The 16,650-nt window shown below is 44.6% G+C and overlaps 1 protein-coding gene across 2 annotated transcripts in view; it reads right to left on the minus strand.

Moving 5' to 3' along the window:
- GPC1 (glypican 1) overlaps positions 1-16,650 on the minus strand; it is a 231,916-nt gene that overhangs the window by 175,562 nt on the left and 39,704 nt on the right. Inside the window, exon 1 of one of the 2 annotated variants that reach the window (XM_069792008.1) lies at positions 13,514-13,532. The exons of the other annotated variant lie outside the window; for it this stretch is intronic. The gene's annotated coding sequence lies outside the window, so the exon portion shown is untranslated. Of the gene's footprint in view, positions 1-13,513; positions 13,533-16,650 lie in introns of those variants that run through there. 2 annotated transcript variants of the gene reach the window in all.

Raw genomic sequence — 16,650 nt, forward strand, 5'->3', positions numbered from 1 at the left:
CCTTTTATATTTGAACTTGGACCGAAAGAGAATAGGAAACATCGAGCCCACAAGAGGCCAGAAGTGAATGGGGCTATTCATAAATGCGTGTTGTGGGGAGGCTCACTAGTGGTGGCAGCCCCCTAAACCATGCACTTATACTACATTCAATACCCTGCCTCTCCTCGTAGGACAGGAGTGGCCAGTGCTTACTGGGCTACAAAACACACCATCATTGTCACCTTCTTCAATACAGACATCCATGATGCCTACAGATCATGTTATTCTCTTTTTTCCCCAAAGGCCAGGTTGCACATTTGCATTAGGGAGCCATAGGCCCCATAATTCAGGTTGCATAGACCTCAGTGTCAACACAGTGCTAATGCTGCCTTTGGTTGGGCAGCACGTGTGTGCCAGTATCACCACTGGTTAGTTCATTAAAAGGCCACTTGTGATGGCAGCCAAAGAAAAGCATTAACTTCAAAGGCGAAGCACATGAGGTAATTTTGATCCTGCATTCCACCCTCATTTAAAAAAAATAAATAAAAAAATAAGATAATCACAGTGACATATGATATGTCTGCTAACCTTAGGCTTCCAACCGCCAAACTAATTCTTCCTCCTGCAGGTACCTCATCTGAACATGCAAGAGAAACTCTTCAAAGGATTCTTTGGAGGACAACTTGTCTCATTTAAACTGAAGGTAAGTGGATCTCAAGAGAAGTCCGTCAAACTCAGTTTCACATCTGATCACACTCATATGTCCCAACAAGAGCCTGTGCTACAAATCCATTTGAAGTTTTAAGGATGCTGCCAACTTCCTAGGGGCTTAACACAAAAAAGGTAGCCAGGGGAGATGCCCCAAGAGAAAGTTAAATGTAGAAGGAAATTAAAAAAGATCTTCTGAATACAGACCACAGAATGTGAACCGTGCCAAACATGCTGAGAATCTTCCTTCATAACCTTGTAAAACACTGGAGAAAGTCAGAAGTGAGACAATTTCTCCTTTTAAGAGGGAAATTTATTCCATTGTAATTCAAAATGCAAGCCCCATTAAATTTATACACTTCAATTCTATTCAGTTGTAAAATTCCTGCCCTTATTTGCTAGATCTTATCCGAGACCTTAGCCCAAGTCCACAGCAGTGCTGGCACTACACTGTGCTGCTGGCAGCAAGCTGCGGACAGACAGACACTGCACCAGGACCTGCCCCCAGCTTACCCCACTGCACAGGAAAACAATGGATCAAACCTATTTTTCAGCTTCCCCTTTGACAACTTACCCCACAGAAAATATGGGGGGGGTGTTCAGAAAATCAATTCTCACACATTCCTACCAGTTGCAATGCTGGCAGAGGGGAAGGGGAACATGTAGTGTGGGCTTAAAAGGTTGGTGGTCGCCCTCCTATTTCTGTCAGAGAAAAGCCAGGGCAGACTACAGCTCTGTAGCCAACTCAAGCTCAGTTCAAACAAAAATTGGATTACCTACGAGCAAAGCTTCCTCAGGGAGCATGGTTTTGCAAGACGGACTGCTCCAGACATTTAGTTCAGTTACCTCAAACTCAATTCTTTTCCACAGAGCCCGTGGAAGTTAAGCGCTACGGTATGGTGTCTAGAGGCATCTGCAGTTTCCAGAGCACTCGCATTACAGGTCAATCTTCCCAAGCTGCTGAGTGACATCAGATGCCTTTAATGACAGTGCCAGGAACAGGGATGCTCAGACCCTACTGAGACATAATTTATCTAACAGCATTATGACATACTTTACTAAAACTATTAGAGCATTACATAAAATATAAAGGCGATTTGAAAAAATATGCATGTTAAAAAGAAACCAAGATGATCATCAAAACTGCTGTTCTTACAAGCCTAGAAAATAGGTTTTCTGTTGCTTAATTAAAGTTCAAAGAACAATGTTCAATGAAATCTATTCATCCCAACAGTAAGCGCTGCAACTTCAGGTAGGTAAACGCTATTCTTTGTACCAAGCTGCCAGCCAAAAACTCTTATCAAAGCCGTTTATTTAAGCCTGTCATGCTGAAGAAGCCATGACACTGTCTTTCTCTAGACTAACACTGCTGTGTCTTTACACCCAATTTCCTAGGACACATCTTTCTTTTATTTTGTTAAATGCTGGAATTATTTTGCTGCTTGTTGAAGGTGACACACGCTTAGGGTGGACAAATAAAGCTCACACACCTCATTCATGACCTGAGTAGTTCTTTGCAGATAATTCAGTTTCCCAGTAAATCCAATTATAGTCTGAAGTTATTGCAGCAAAGACTTTCAAGTACAAAGCAAAGAAAATCTAGTAGGAGCAAAAGCCATTCATTAATCCTGGCTGGCATTGGTAGGAGTGGCTTGTGCCCTCGGGCTATTCTCTGCACCTTAGCATTCAATCTTTATCTTACCTATTATGTCAATCAGATGGTAAACGTTTTACTTTCTCTAAACTACAGTAACCCTTATGGTGATCACAGAGACAGTTTGTTTTGTTATATGAATTTCTTTCTTCCAATCTAAAACATTCCTAAGCAAGATCCTCAAACAGTATTAACTGACACCATGGCAATGACTTATTGAGAGGCTGGGAATAAGAAAAGAAAGCCTGTTCATGAGAAGAATTTCTTCCTCCATAATACCTTTAATAAAAACAATAATCTATTCATCCTTCTTTACTTTTCATCATCTCTCCCTTATTTGAAGAAACTATATCTGTCACATCAATTGCTGCTAGAATTTAATTTTTAAAACCTCAAGTCATTAAGATCACAAGGTAATTTTAGCCTAGCGGATGCAGAACCTCAGCACTTCAGGGCATGATTTGTTACAAGGGGCGGGGAGCGGGGGGAACCCAACCCAACACCCAAACCCTGCAGGTACGAATTCTGCCTTTTCCTTTTGATTTTGCAGGACAGACAGTTTGTCTTCTAAGAGGCAGCCTACCCCTTGGGAGGGAAGACATGAGCCTACCTGGGCCAGCAAGGTCCCTGTGTGAGCAGCCCCCTCAGGAAGGATGCCCATCTGCCACACACTTAACCTTGTCTCTCTGAACAAACTCACAGCGCTTTGAGGATTCCCCATTCAATAGAGCAGCCAAAGGCTATTCCAGAAAACGCTTCACCGTTTCTAGAGCAGTTATAATATGCAGCCATTTGCAATTTTGCACCCCACAAAACAGCTTATAAATCATAGCAGAGCTGGTGGAGCATTAATAGGTCTCCCCAAGTGCTGGTACACCAGGGTTTGTCTGTGGGCAGCCACAGGAGGCTTGCAAGCCCTCACGCCCTGTGCTAGGCAGTGCTCCTGGAGGCTGACTGCAGGCAGCTGGGGACGTGGCTCCTTTCATCAGGCTGCATTCGTCCATCCAACAAAGGAGCACAAAACCCCTTTTCTCCCTCTCCACTCCCCCAGAGGAGGGGACCTTTTTCTGACAAACCCACACAATGAAGGCACAATGAAGACAGCTGGCTTTGCAGGGGGAAGGACAAGGGAGCGGGGATTGAATCTGGTGCTCAATAGGCGAGGCAGAACCAGGCAGCGCCTCAGCTCAGCTCTGCTCCTGGCCACTCACCAGTGCCAGAGCCGGGCCATGAACAGGGCTGCAAGGATCCCAGCTCTCCAGCGGGGCTGGGTCAGGGCCAGCGAGGAGAGCCCAGGCCCCCTGCCACCCACAACAGCAGTGCTCATGAGTGTGCTGTATTGCAGATACAGCCTGTGTCAACCCTTTATGAACAGTCAAAACCAAAATTAAGCTTGTGGGGTTGTAGCATGATGTTCTGAGCAAACCCACGACAGGAACACCTTAAGTCACAAGTTACTATTCTCTTGAAACATTGGAGGTCAGCACCCATTTTGAGTACGCTGCTCTGGTGCAAGCTCTGAGCTGCATGTGCCAGTGGGGCCACCACTACTGCCACCATCTGTTCTCATTTCCAAAGACAGCAGTCTTTGGGGGATAGTTGAGATTATCAAACAAGCCAGTGGTTCCCAGTTTGCCAAGACCCCATCAGGGACTAACACCCCTTACGATTCATGGCCTTTTGACAGCCTGCCTGGTGCTCACAGTTAATAGCATTGCAAGAGGGCTATTGCAGCCTGGCATGCTGGTCCCAGGGAGTCCCCTGCGCCCAGTGGCAGCTGGGCAAAGGCCCTGGTACAGCCAGTGCTGAGACAGGCTTCTGTTCACTGTGTGTCCCAGGCTGCTCCACCCGTGTCCTGCTGGTCACCGCTGCCTACCCGTGCTGCATGTCTGTTCCCCACCCACTCCCACCACTCCTGCCCTGACCCCGCAGGACCACAGGGAGGGCAAGCTCTGGGACAGACTGGTTGTCAGGAGCAGAGTTTGCCCTGGACTGCTGGCTCCAGGGGTGGTAGCAGGAGGAAGGCACTGGCCCAGTGCTGGGACCAGCCAGGCTGCAGGGGGCGATGACGGGTGAGGCAGGCAGCCAGCACTCAAATATTTATTCTGGCCTGCAGCCTGCTCCCTCTCCTTATTTACAGAGGTTGTCTTCCTTCCCAAACTATGACCTACTCTGCAGGTGTGGACATGCACTTCAACAACCAGCAGTGGTTTAAAATCCACTGCTTTCACAGTAGTGTCCTACGGGTGCCAGGTGCCAAGGGTGGGAGGTAACCTGAAGCAAAGCACTTGGAAAAGGCCACCACTACATCTCTATTCAGCACCAATAATTCTTGTTCCTGCTCTGCCAGCTTCCAGGCTCTTACGCAGCCCCCCAACACTGCACTATCAACTGCCCAAAGCTTCCCTCCCCTGCCCCGCCTTAGCTTTCGTATCGGTAACAACGCTGGCCTCGGCCATCTGCAGGCTGCACACACTCTGCCAAATCCTGCTCAGAGCCGGAGGAACTCTTCAGCTGAAGACAGAAGCGTCTGCTGCTCTTGACCAAAGCACTTATTTCAAAGCTGTTGTAATGGAGTGTAAAACATGAAAGGAGAGAGAGAAACCCAATACAGCATTTGTTACCCACTGAGCAAAGGTCTGTGCTAATGTTGCTCAAGGTAGTTTAAGGTCTGTACGTTTATTTGTCATCCTGTGCTTGCAGGGAATAACCTTTCCTTCATGTTGTACTCCAGCATGAGCAAGGCAGAGGACTTCTGGGAGCTGCGGGAGAGTAGGAGACTGACATCTGCTATCCAAAAGGGAAGGGATTCCCCCACCCCCCAAACAAATTCAGATATGAATGTGGATGGATACTGATACTGCCTTGGGCACCGAAGCTGCAATATGCTCTGTGTGGGCAGATCCCACTTCAGCAGTGTTCACGGTAAGATCACACAGTAATAAAAGGAAGTCTGAATGCATGAAGGGAGAATGTCACGTCTAGGCACATAATCTAAAAGTCCAACTCAATTTCTGTATGGGCTTTTGTATGAAATTCTTGCTTATTTCATATGCCAGATGAAGATTTTTATTTAAAGCTGGGTCAGAGAGTTCTGAAAGATACCATTCATTACATATACTTAGTTCCCGAATCCAGGGTTTTTTTCAAAAACTCTCCTACCACCCATTATTCCCATCCAGTAGTCTCTCGTTATTTGTTCAGCAATGCATAACACTGCTCTTTCTTTTTAAAATTATCCTCACTTGATTGCGATGATCAAAACCAAAGGAATATAATGAGAATTTTGCTATTCAGTAAATATAGACAATCAGCAAGATATGTCATAGAGGAGTGTTTTTACCTGATTCTTCAAAAGGACACCAAACTGCCCTGTTTCAGACTACGTCTTGCAGAGAAATCAGGCAGGACTCCCAAGAGAGGAGTACACACAGCATGGAACATCTGCCTGTCACCCTGCTGGATGGGTTTCCTCTGAGACAAGATGATGGCCACGTGCCTACATAGTTCAATGGCCGTGGTGACACGCTGCTGCTTGGAGGGACAGCATCTCCATCATGCTGCCTTGTCACCTCTCAGGCACTACAGCATGAACTCCTGACATGCTGCACTTCATAACCACCTCTGGTATGGGAGGCAAAGGGCACCTGAACCAGAGCCTGAATCGATCAGGTTGAACCCTGTCCTCCTGCTTAGCTCTGTTCATGCCTCAATTGTTCTTCTGGAAGGAGAACGAGTCCAGTGGAGACCACCAGGATGCGTCTTTACATAGACAGGTCTTTCAGAAAGGCTGATCCCAAGAAATTAAAAAAAACAAACAAACAAAACCCGAACTTAAAAAACAAAGCCCCACTTCAAGACCCTGAAAACAACTAGAGCAACCCAACCACAGGATTTAAAGAAATTACCCCCAAAACCCCCAAACAACCAAAACATTGTATGCTTTTATACATACCTTTTGTATGCGCCTTCCACAGTTTAATGCTTTGGGTTGTATCTTTTATCTCTTCCTCTTTATCACGAAGAGGTTATAGTCTCTATTGTGTGAGGCTGCATTTTTTTTTAATTGGGGTCAAACTTCTCACAAAGCCCACTCTTGGCAGCTAAACATTCCCTGTCATCAGGCTTGTGATGAAACCTCATGAGTTATCAGCGCTGGGATCTAGATATAGCAGCAGAGCACAAAAATTTCCCATTCAGATCCCACCCACAGCATGGCTATGACAAGGCTATCAGTTGCACAGTTAAGCACACATATAAATCTGGACTGCTCTTTGTGCCTTGCACTCTGCCAGCCTCCAGATGCATGGATATTGCCACTTTACGTAAACCCAAACAACTTTTCACAACTGCTCTTTGCTTTCATGAGGAGGGCCTCCTTAACAAGGCACCTGCAACATGAGTTTTGCCCAATAACAGTATTGCCACATTAGGAAATAGCATTTCATGACCTCTCCAAAATAAACCATGTTCCAATTAAATCTGAGGTGGTATCTTTTGATATCATCCAAACCAGAAATCTGAACCAAAAGGCGGGGGGGGGGGGGGGGGGGGGGAGGATCATTAAACTGGTTGAAGTATATACTCTTGATCATATCCTTTGAAAGGATGAAAAGACAACCTCCTTTGGCATATCCATAGACAACATTGCTAAACTGAACTGATTCCCAGCTTATACATTGCAAAGCCAAGCATATCTCAAATAGAAGATGTCTGGTTTTGAGCCATTAAAACACATTAATTGGAAAGAAAGCAAACCAGGATATACTGACTGAATGACTTAACGTGAAATGCACAGTTACTGTACCACTCCAGCAAATGTCCCCTCGCAGAGGTAACAGCACTGATGGGACCATGGGAAACTGGTACCAGAAGTCCCCGAGGAGGTGCTGCGGGTTCCTCCCAAGTCTGCGACAGTTTTTATGTTGGTGCTGGTCTCCCAGGTATGCAGACTATTAATCAATCGCTCTCCTCCCTCCTGCGCTTCCATTCTCACTGCAAATGTTCCCAAATGCATTTCCAGGCTGTGCAGAGAGGTACTTTTGTCTTAAATGTGAAGTCACTACAGTACCTACAGTGGTGAGCTCTCCCAGACCCCGGGAGAGACCAAAAGGCAGAGCTCTCTGTGGTTGGACAGCCCCACAGACAGCGTCTGTGTAGCTGACGTATTGATGCATTTAAGGAGATACCTTAAAGACAGAAAGGTACAAGTCACAGCTCCAGGGAGGGGATTTCCACCTAATAGCAAGTCCTTTGAGATTTTCCAAACATAACTTAATCTGTGTAAAGACAGTAGGAGCTAAGCTCTAACTGTTTAATTATAAAACCTTCCCCTACAGAGTCTTGTCTGTGCTTCATTTCTGTAAAGTCAGTGAAGAGCATTTCTCCACCCCACAGCTCAGTTTTCAGTTAAATTCTGTGTCAGTAAGTGCTGGGCTCAGAGAAGTACTCCAGCAGATACATATCTAGTGGCCATCCACAAAGAGATACTGCAAACCCAGACCCCTCCACATGACTAAGCATCAGCTCTCATCTTCAGGACCTTTACATCATGACCCTGATCTAGTTCACAAACAAGAAGGCAAGTCACTGTGGCTGACTGAAATTCAGCATCTTCCTGATGTTTTTCCTGGAGCGCTCCATGAGTGAGCACCAAACACAGAACTAAGTTGCCTCTAGAGAAACCTTGCAGTCTGTTTACATAGCTACACAGTCCAAAGAAAACATTCATGGCTTTGCATCATAACCAAGACATAAATTGGCTCCCTGTCACTGCATTGCATCCAGCCATCATCATTAGTGTTGTCCTTCCCTGCTTGCACCTACCAGTTTCTCATTAAATCCCCTTCTCCCTCCTTCAGTGACACCAAACAAATCCTTGAGTAAGAGCCTTGCCTAAAGACCCCCACGCTTTCCTCCCCAGCACCCTGCACACCCGTGCTGCTCCTCCTGCGCACCTCTCCACCCCCAGAGCCCTCCTCAAGGCTGCCCACCCTGCCTGCAGCTGGCGGGAACCAGCCGATTAACAGGGACTGACTGAAGGGCAAACTGGGGGGAACCACCATGTATTTCCTCAGTAAATAACAGATGCACAAACTGACTCCAGGGGTACTTTGAGAGAAGAAGTGGCAGTGATATGACTCTGTATCAAGGATTACACTCAACTGGTGCAAGAACAAGAACGGAGAGCCAACAGCTTAGTGTTCTTCTTTAAATTAACAAGTTGCAAGCTACCATAATGCAATAGCAAACAACAGAGGTGGAGTGACCTACACCCCCTCAAGATCTCTCCCTCAACACACACATCTGATTACAAGAATGTTTAACACAAAGTTGAGACCTGCACAGTTCCCTGTAATCTTCTATTTCAAGCTGAGTATCAATGAGGCAGCAAATTTTATCACAAAGAGATTATTTTCTCCTGATATAATCTATCCTGACACTATAATGTAAGCAGTTAAAACATAACTTCAAACTCTGCAATCTCTACTACAAAAGCTGTGGGAAAACATTGTTCACTGGGCTGGGCAGAGTATAAGTGTGTTTCTGTTTGTAAAAGCTCCAACAACTGAACTTTGAAAGCTGTTGGACTGTTGTAAATAACACAACATAAGCATACAGCTGAACTGAGAGACATGCACAGGACCACAACATAACTTCTCTTCCCAAGTATTTTCAAGCAGTCAGCTGCAGCCCATGTTACAGCACTATTTACAAAACGAGGAAAGTACAATTCTACTAAATTTGATGAGTAGGATACGCAGCCTCACAAGTTCTTCAAAGATAAAAAGTCATAGCTGTTTCATCACAATGTAACAAGCCCTCAGAATAACATGCAGTTTTACATATCATGAATGTTGCGTAATGAAAGCATCTCAGCAAATTGGCTGTGGGTTGGTATGAAGTTTGGGACTTGAATTTGAGAGATGTCAAGCACCCACTGCCTGTTCTTGAAGGTAAGAGGAGTTGCGGGCATTTGGCATGCCTCAGGATTAACCCTTAGGAATAGCAACTCTCCAAATCAACATTGTTGAGGCAACTGGTCAAATTTTACTGGCTTAAATGGCCACATCTGTAGCTTGCTAAAAATGACAAATTAAAAAAAAAAAAAAAAAAACCACAAAAAAACCAAAAAACCAACTAAGTAGCAAAATATATCCAAACCAGTTTCATCCCCAAGGACCGGAGATGAAATTAAATGAGACATATGCTAGTCATATTGCTTAACACGTGGTTGGAAGGTACTCAGAAACCACAGTGACAGCAATATCAAAACCTGAACAGAAGAGAAGAGACAGCTGAACATCTTCAGGGAGCATTACAGCATAGCCTATGCCCAACATCAAAATAGATAAACAGTATCTCAGCTGACTATGTGTATCAGAATTTGAACAAAAGATCAATTCTGCTTTCAAACACTAGGACTAGGAAATCCCTTAATTCTGCACCCTGTGCCTCAGGCATCGACATATTTATATAATATACTGATTTACTCGCACATGTTGCCCTCATAAATGCCAGGGTTTGACCTCTTGATCACTTGAGCTACTTCAGGATTTCTGAAAGCCATAACCAATGGCTACAGTCAGGGTAGTGGCTGTCACTTGGGATCTCCGCACTAACATCAGCTCCTGGTGTTTCACTATATGAACTTTCCAGTCTCAGAAAGCATGAGTTATATTGACAGCTACTGCTTTAGCATCTACGGGCACCAGCAAGAAGCACAGAAGCAACTGGGTCAAAAGGAGACAGCCAAACAGCAGTCGCTGCTCAGTTTAGGTGTCTGAGAAGACTCCTGATACAATTTGCGAAGGAAAAACAACCAGACTTGCCAATTTGGCTTTATGGGAACCTTGAACCAAACTTCACTCCATGGGATCTCACTTGCTGGGACTTGCAACTCTTTGATGTTCACAAAGACAAAAGAGGGAAGGTAATGACTCTGCTCTCACTGTGATGAAATCTTCACAAGATGCGACATCAGCCTGGTTTAGCTATGAGAGTCCAACAGGAGGAACCTCAGAGGCAGGGAGATAGAGGGATGACATTAGTGACAGGTGATATTGCTGGTCTACAAAGGGAAATCTAAAATACTTTAAAAAACACATTACGGAAGCTTGTATGAAAGCCAAGGAGAAGTGCATAAAGCCATTGCATTGGTCATAGGGGTTTAATTGCTAAATGACTGATTAGGTATCCATATAAAACAACACAAAAGGCCATCATTTTAAAGCATCTCAGTCCACATCACTGTGCAGAAAACACGGTCAAATGCATAGGCCAAATGGCAGACCGAAGTCCCAGCCTGATGAAAGCACTGAGGTTAAGCAATGTCCAACAGAACTGACATCCTTATAAAGGGAACGGGGTGGGGGGGGGAGAACAAAAATACTAAGAAACACCAATCATGTCCTCTTTGCAAAAAATGACTTGCAAAACACTTTAAAGAATTCTGACTGCTTAAAAGGGAAAAAATACAGCACACAAAAATCATAACTTTGGCACTGAGTGAAATATAACTAAATGCACCATAGGAATACACCATAGGGAGAGGTACCATTATCAGACTGATGGAAAATGATGAACTTCATGGTCACAGGTCTTCCTTAAAGTCTAAAACTGAAGCTATAAATTAAGCTAAGTACAGATTAAGAACACTACTTATTCTGATCTAGTTTCAGAGAAAAGTACTTGTGGAACAGGAGGAGGAGGCAGAGGGACACGCACATGCTGCCCATGATCTGGGATGAATGAGGAAACTGGGCAGTACGTGGGGCAAAATCCTACTGTGACATAAACCCCATCATCTGTACCACAACTAAAAATCAGAGATTTAGTGGAGTTATAAATTTTCATTTACAGATTTGTTTCATTGCTCTCCTGTAAGGTTTATTACTGAGAGGAGTAAGATGGTGTGGATGCTTGGTGAAAAACATTCTCCCATTAGTAAATGGATATTTCCATCCTCTACAAGTGACTTCAGATTTCTTCAGTTGTTTGCTTGCATCCACACCAGTCTCACAAAAGCATCTGGTACAACAAATAAAACATACTGCAGTACAGGACGTGTCTGAATCCAGTGATTTGGATGGTTCTACTGAAATCAGGAGGTCTTGGTAGTGATTGCCATATGTTTTGCAAATTTTGAATTTGCCATATTGGCACGGTCTGCTAACACTCAAAAGCCTCTGTTGGTCTGCAGAAAAATTGCTTACAGTAGTAACTGTAGTAACAACGAGGGTATTGATTGAAGTGTAGGAGGACCTCCCACTTTATATCCAAGGAAGGGGTTAGGAGCTATATTGTCTTAACTTATCAGCTGGTTTTAACAGGAGGTATTACCTCCCCTGCCAACCTAGCCCTGCTTATGGTCTTTGGCTGGCATATCCTGAAAGAACACAGAAGATTGTGAAGATCAATAAAGCTGGGAGAAAAGATACCATGAAACTCAAGTCCTAAATATATGTATCTGTACCATGACAGAACAATGCAAATAGAAACACTGCTGCAGACAAGTGAGACAGACAGAGGTCTGTCCCCATTGGTAAGAGCCAGACCCAAAGGCTGCTGCTTCCATAGAGTCATTTCCTTGCCTTCTGCAGGCATTAATGTAGACCCTTAAGGTCATTTGCAGAGGATACACAAATTTGCCTTCCAGAGGGAGTGAAGGGGAATAGCAAACTGGAGACAGAGGTTAAAGAAAACATTTGTTAACAGCACTTTTTACAAATGCAAATTTTGCCTGTCTTGACACGTTGCATGTGAGCTGAAATACGGCTTACTAGGTGGGAGCTGCCCTGGTGGCAGGAGCTTGTTCATCAGGCTCCTTAGGAAGCGTCACAAGCCCCACAAAAATGGATCCAAGCGCCAGTGCAGGTGACTGCAGGGCTCTCTGCCGTCTGCAGCGTATCCCGGTCCCCACTCCCCTGCACACCAGCCAAGATCTCCATTACCATGCTGTGGGGAAAGAGCAAGGCAGCAGCTCTTCTTCCTTGAGGTGAAAACACCTACTAACACAACCCAAACTCTTCCATCCAAAACAGTGGAGTACTCCACAGCAGTGGCTGACCGCAGATTAGCTCTTATACATTATATGGGGAAGAAAGGTTGTTCCACTCTCCAACATCCGATTCTTGTTAATTTGTACTATAGAAATGTACAGAAGCCCTGAACAATCTGTGTGAGGGCTTTGTTGTACTGGGCATTTTACATCTACATCACAGGAGTCAGCCTTTGAAGGCAGAAGCTGGTTTTACGGCATTCCCCAAGAACAGGGAGATAAAATGAGCAATCACTGTGTCTGTTTTGCAGCTGGAGGCACAGGCGTTCCCCTGCCAGCTCTTGAACAAGCAGCTGTTTTGTCACAGCACCATGACAGGCAAGGCCATGCAGCCCCTTACAGCAGGGCACTAGCACAGCTACAGAGCCTCCAGCACTCGAGTGAGCATCTCCGCAAGGCTCTGAGCAGGGACAGGAAAAAATGCCACGTATCTGGGCACTGGCTACACAACCTGTAGCGTGGCACTGCACTGAGCAGCAGCTGTGTGGCCCTGAGGACACGTTCAAGGTCACAAAATTGACCAAAAGTTGCTCTCAAATTTTCAATATCCTACCTCTGGAAGTGTTAGATGGCCTACAAAGGAGGAAAAAGAATGCAGCAGCTTCCTACAGCTAAATTAGGTTAAGCAGAACATGAGACCGCACTGCCAGCCACCCTTGAGGAGTCTTGTGGCTGTGTGAAGCACACACTGTCAAGTAAACGAGAACAGGAATGACAGCTAGAAAGAAAAATGGAGAGTGATAAGAGAAGCTAACAGCAGCTCTAGCAACCGCCTGAGGACACACTGGGAAATTTAATGTATTAAAATAACACTTTTAAATAATGGTCTAGTTAATTGATGCTAAATTACAGCTGAATGCCTGTAGAAGTACTTATGACATCTGCACTAATACCATTTCAGTTCATCAGGATTAATATTATTCTAATACAGGCCAAAGGAATTAATAAGTATTGGTACTTTAAAGCCTTCAAAGTGACATTTTGAAATAGTTTAGCTTTCTTATCCCCCTTCTCTTTCCTCTCAGACCTCATGAAAGCTCGTTTGCAAAACTTAGTAAAAACAGAGGTGTTTTCTCAAATCTCATCTACTTGAATGATGAAGTTGTTCTTACCATGCTACTTTCTACACCTGAAGACTGGAAGAACACTTCAGTTCTTGCAACCGCAACCACCAGAAAAAGAGGCAGGCCTGGTGCAAAACTAGTATCCTGTTAAGAAAACATGCCCAAAAAGGAAAAGAAGGTATGATCACCTCCCATAAACAAGAACAAAACCTGAAATATTACCTATTGGCCGAGCTATGGTTACAGCAGTAATAAAACCCCAAACCTTCACTCTTCTGTTCACATACAGCTAGGGTTCAATGCCTCCTTCCCACTTTGCTCCAGGGCATCTGGGAAACGGAGGGCTGGAAGAGAGAGGTGGGTGGGGAAGAACAGTGACTCTACCAGTCCTTGCCTTCTTGTGGTGACAGACCCCACATGCTGTGTAAGCTCATGTAGCTGGGAGGCAGCAAAAGCAACTGCACAGCAGGTTGGATGGCTTGGCCAAAGGAATTGCTTCCCACCACTGCAGACCAAAGTGCTTTCCAGAGCGGCCAATATTTCAGCTCTGAAAGCCACATGCTAGGTTGCAGGTGTTAACTCACAAGCTCTCTGCTGTTATCAGTCTCAAGTGTTGTTTTTCAAGCAGTGACACACAAGGAGTTGTATCTAAAATCTCATTAAAATTTAACAGGATTTGGCGCCCTTAGCTTTCTGCTTCAGAAGTGAAGTCTCCAGCTCAGATAGTCAATGTTTTTATTTTCATATATCACATTGCTTCTCTCACAGTACCACATGCTAGCAGAGTAATTCAGTAGCTGAAAAACAGCCCTTTATACCTTCCACAATTCATCACCTTTCACATTCTTTCTTTTGTTAATTGCTAACGATGGTTTCTTTTTCCATCTTGTGTGTTTATTTTCATGTCAGGGATATTCTGTCCTCAGAGCCCACCTTCTCCTCCAGCGAGCTTTCCAATATCAAAGCAATTCTGGAAGAAGCAGACGAATCATTAATGAATGGAAAGCCTTGACCTACAAGAGCCTATTTAGGGTCAATTTGGCATTTCTTAAAATTACTCTGTTTAGGACACCTGTGCAGGCAGGAACATTCAGGATCAGACAGTATTAAACTCATTACAGCCAAGACCAAGAGTTCTGTTGACCGTAACTTGGCGTTAGATACCGAATGAGTCACCTTCTCAAGGGTTCAGGGTTTGAGTAAGCAACAGCTAAAGGGAGCATTAGCATGTAAAAAAGTATTTGCTGGATATTAAAAAACCTAACAAGACAGAAAAAAAATCCCACACTAACCAGAAAACAACCTCCCCGTGCCCAAACTCACTCGCCAACTTGGATGTACCCTGATAGATGCCCTTTTTCTGCTATAGTAATTCCCATAACATGCAACTCAAGTCCTGGGTTACAATAATTTAAAGGTATTTCCATTACAATCTCCACCCCTGGTCCCATTGGACCAGACCATCGTATTTAACATTGCAATGAACTTCTCCACTTGCCCCTAATCTCTCTTGGATTTATCCATGGGTCACAATCCCTTCAGAGGTATACCTGCTGTGGCACAGACATAATCACGGCCACAGACGCTTTGGGGCATACTGCTCCCACGTGGGCTCATCCACAAGTCACAGTCCTTTTGACTCAAGTTCACACTGGAGTTCCAGCCTGTCCAGTACAGCAGCACAGAAACAGCGAAAGCAAAAAGTAGTCACTAACGAGCACTAGCCTCTAATATACAGTTATGCAAGCAAGCCCTGTGGCAAGCACAGGAGCCTGCCAATTAATAGCTAAATGGCAGTAACAGCTATAAATTCAGATCTAGCACATTCTAATCAAACCTGTCATTATCTCAAACCCTTCGAGCCCCATGTTGGGCACCAAAAAAGGACTGTCATGGGTTAACCCCAGCTGACAACTGAGCACCACACAGCCGGTCGGATTGCTCACTCCCCACAGCAGGATAGGGGAGAGAATCTGAAAAGTAAAAGTGAGAAAACTTGTGGGTTGAGATAGAGACAGTTTAATAAGGAAAGCAAAAGCTATGCACGCAAGCAAAGCAAAACAAGGAATTTATTCACTACTTCGCATGGGCAGGCAGGTGTTCAGCCATCTCCAGGAAAGCAGGGCTCCATCACACGTAACAGTTACTTGGGAAGACATACACCGTAACTCTGAATGCCCCCCCCCCCCCCTTCCTTCTTCTTCCCTCAGCTTTATATGCTGAGCACGACGTATGGTCTAGAATATCCCTTGGTCAGTTGGGATCGGCTGTCCTGGCTGTGTCCCCTCCCAACTGCTTATACCCCCCCAGCCTGATCGCTGGTGGGGTGGGGTAAGAGGCAGAAAAGATGTTGGCTCTGTGTAAGCATTGCTCAGCAGTAAGGAAAACATCTCTGTGTTATCAACACTGTTTTCAGCACAAGTCCAAAACAGTCCCATACTAGCCACTGTGAAAAAAATTAACTTATCCCAGCCAAAACCAGCAAACCCCTATGCCAGCCACTGTGATATGGCAAGTACAGATAGAATTGTCAGAAAAGTGGAAAATAAGAAAAGGCTAGGACATGTCCAGTGATGTCAAGACTGACATTTAAAGGCTGTTCCATAGCCTGATACAAGACAGAGATGATAATCTTCTTTAATATTAAGCCAGAAAAGATGTAAACCAATAGTAATATTGCAGTCCCAACAAGACCTTTGATTCTCAGGGAATGTGGTCTATCACCTAGGATCTTGCTTTATAACTCAGGGACAGCAGTCCAAATTTCCACTGTGCCAGCAGCTAAATAAGTCATCTGGGAAAGTCCCCCCAACCCATCTATAAATCTCCTTCCACTGACACGTTATGCTCCACCATAATTTTAATAGAAACACTAATGTTTGCCCAGTAAATAACATGCCTGCTACTGTGGTATAGGAGACTAGAGGAAGATATTAAAAGCAGGTGACAAATTATGTCACAAAATAGATATGGCATAAACACAAACACGACAGCATGAGGCACTGTAAAATTTTGGGAGTTCTACTACAATGGGGCAACTCTAACTTAGCAGTGGCTGTCCCACTTGTGAGTAACGTGCTATTGTCAAAACTATAGCAATTAAAAAAAAGACAAACAAAACAACCTAAATCCAACGCTTCTTGACACCCATAGTCATCACCTTCTCTTTCTCCCCTGCATATTTC

This window comes from Haliaeetus albicilla, chromosome 9 (assembly GCF_947461875.1).
Source record: "Haliaeetus albicilla chromosome 9, bHalAlb1.1, whole genome shotgun sequence".
In the NCBI taxonomy this organism is placed as follows: domain Eukaryota; kingdom Metazoa; phylum Chordata; class Aves; order Accipitriformes; family Accipitridae; genus Haliaeetus; species Haliaeetus albicilla.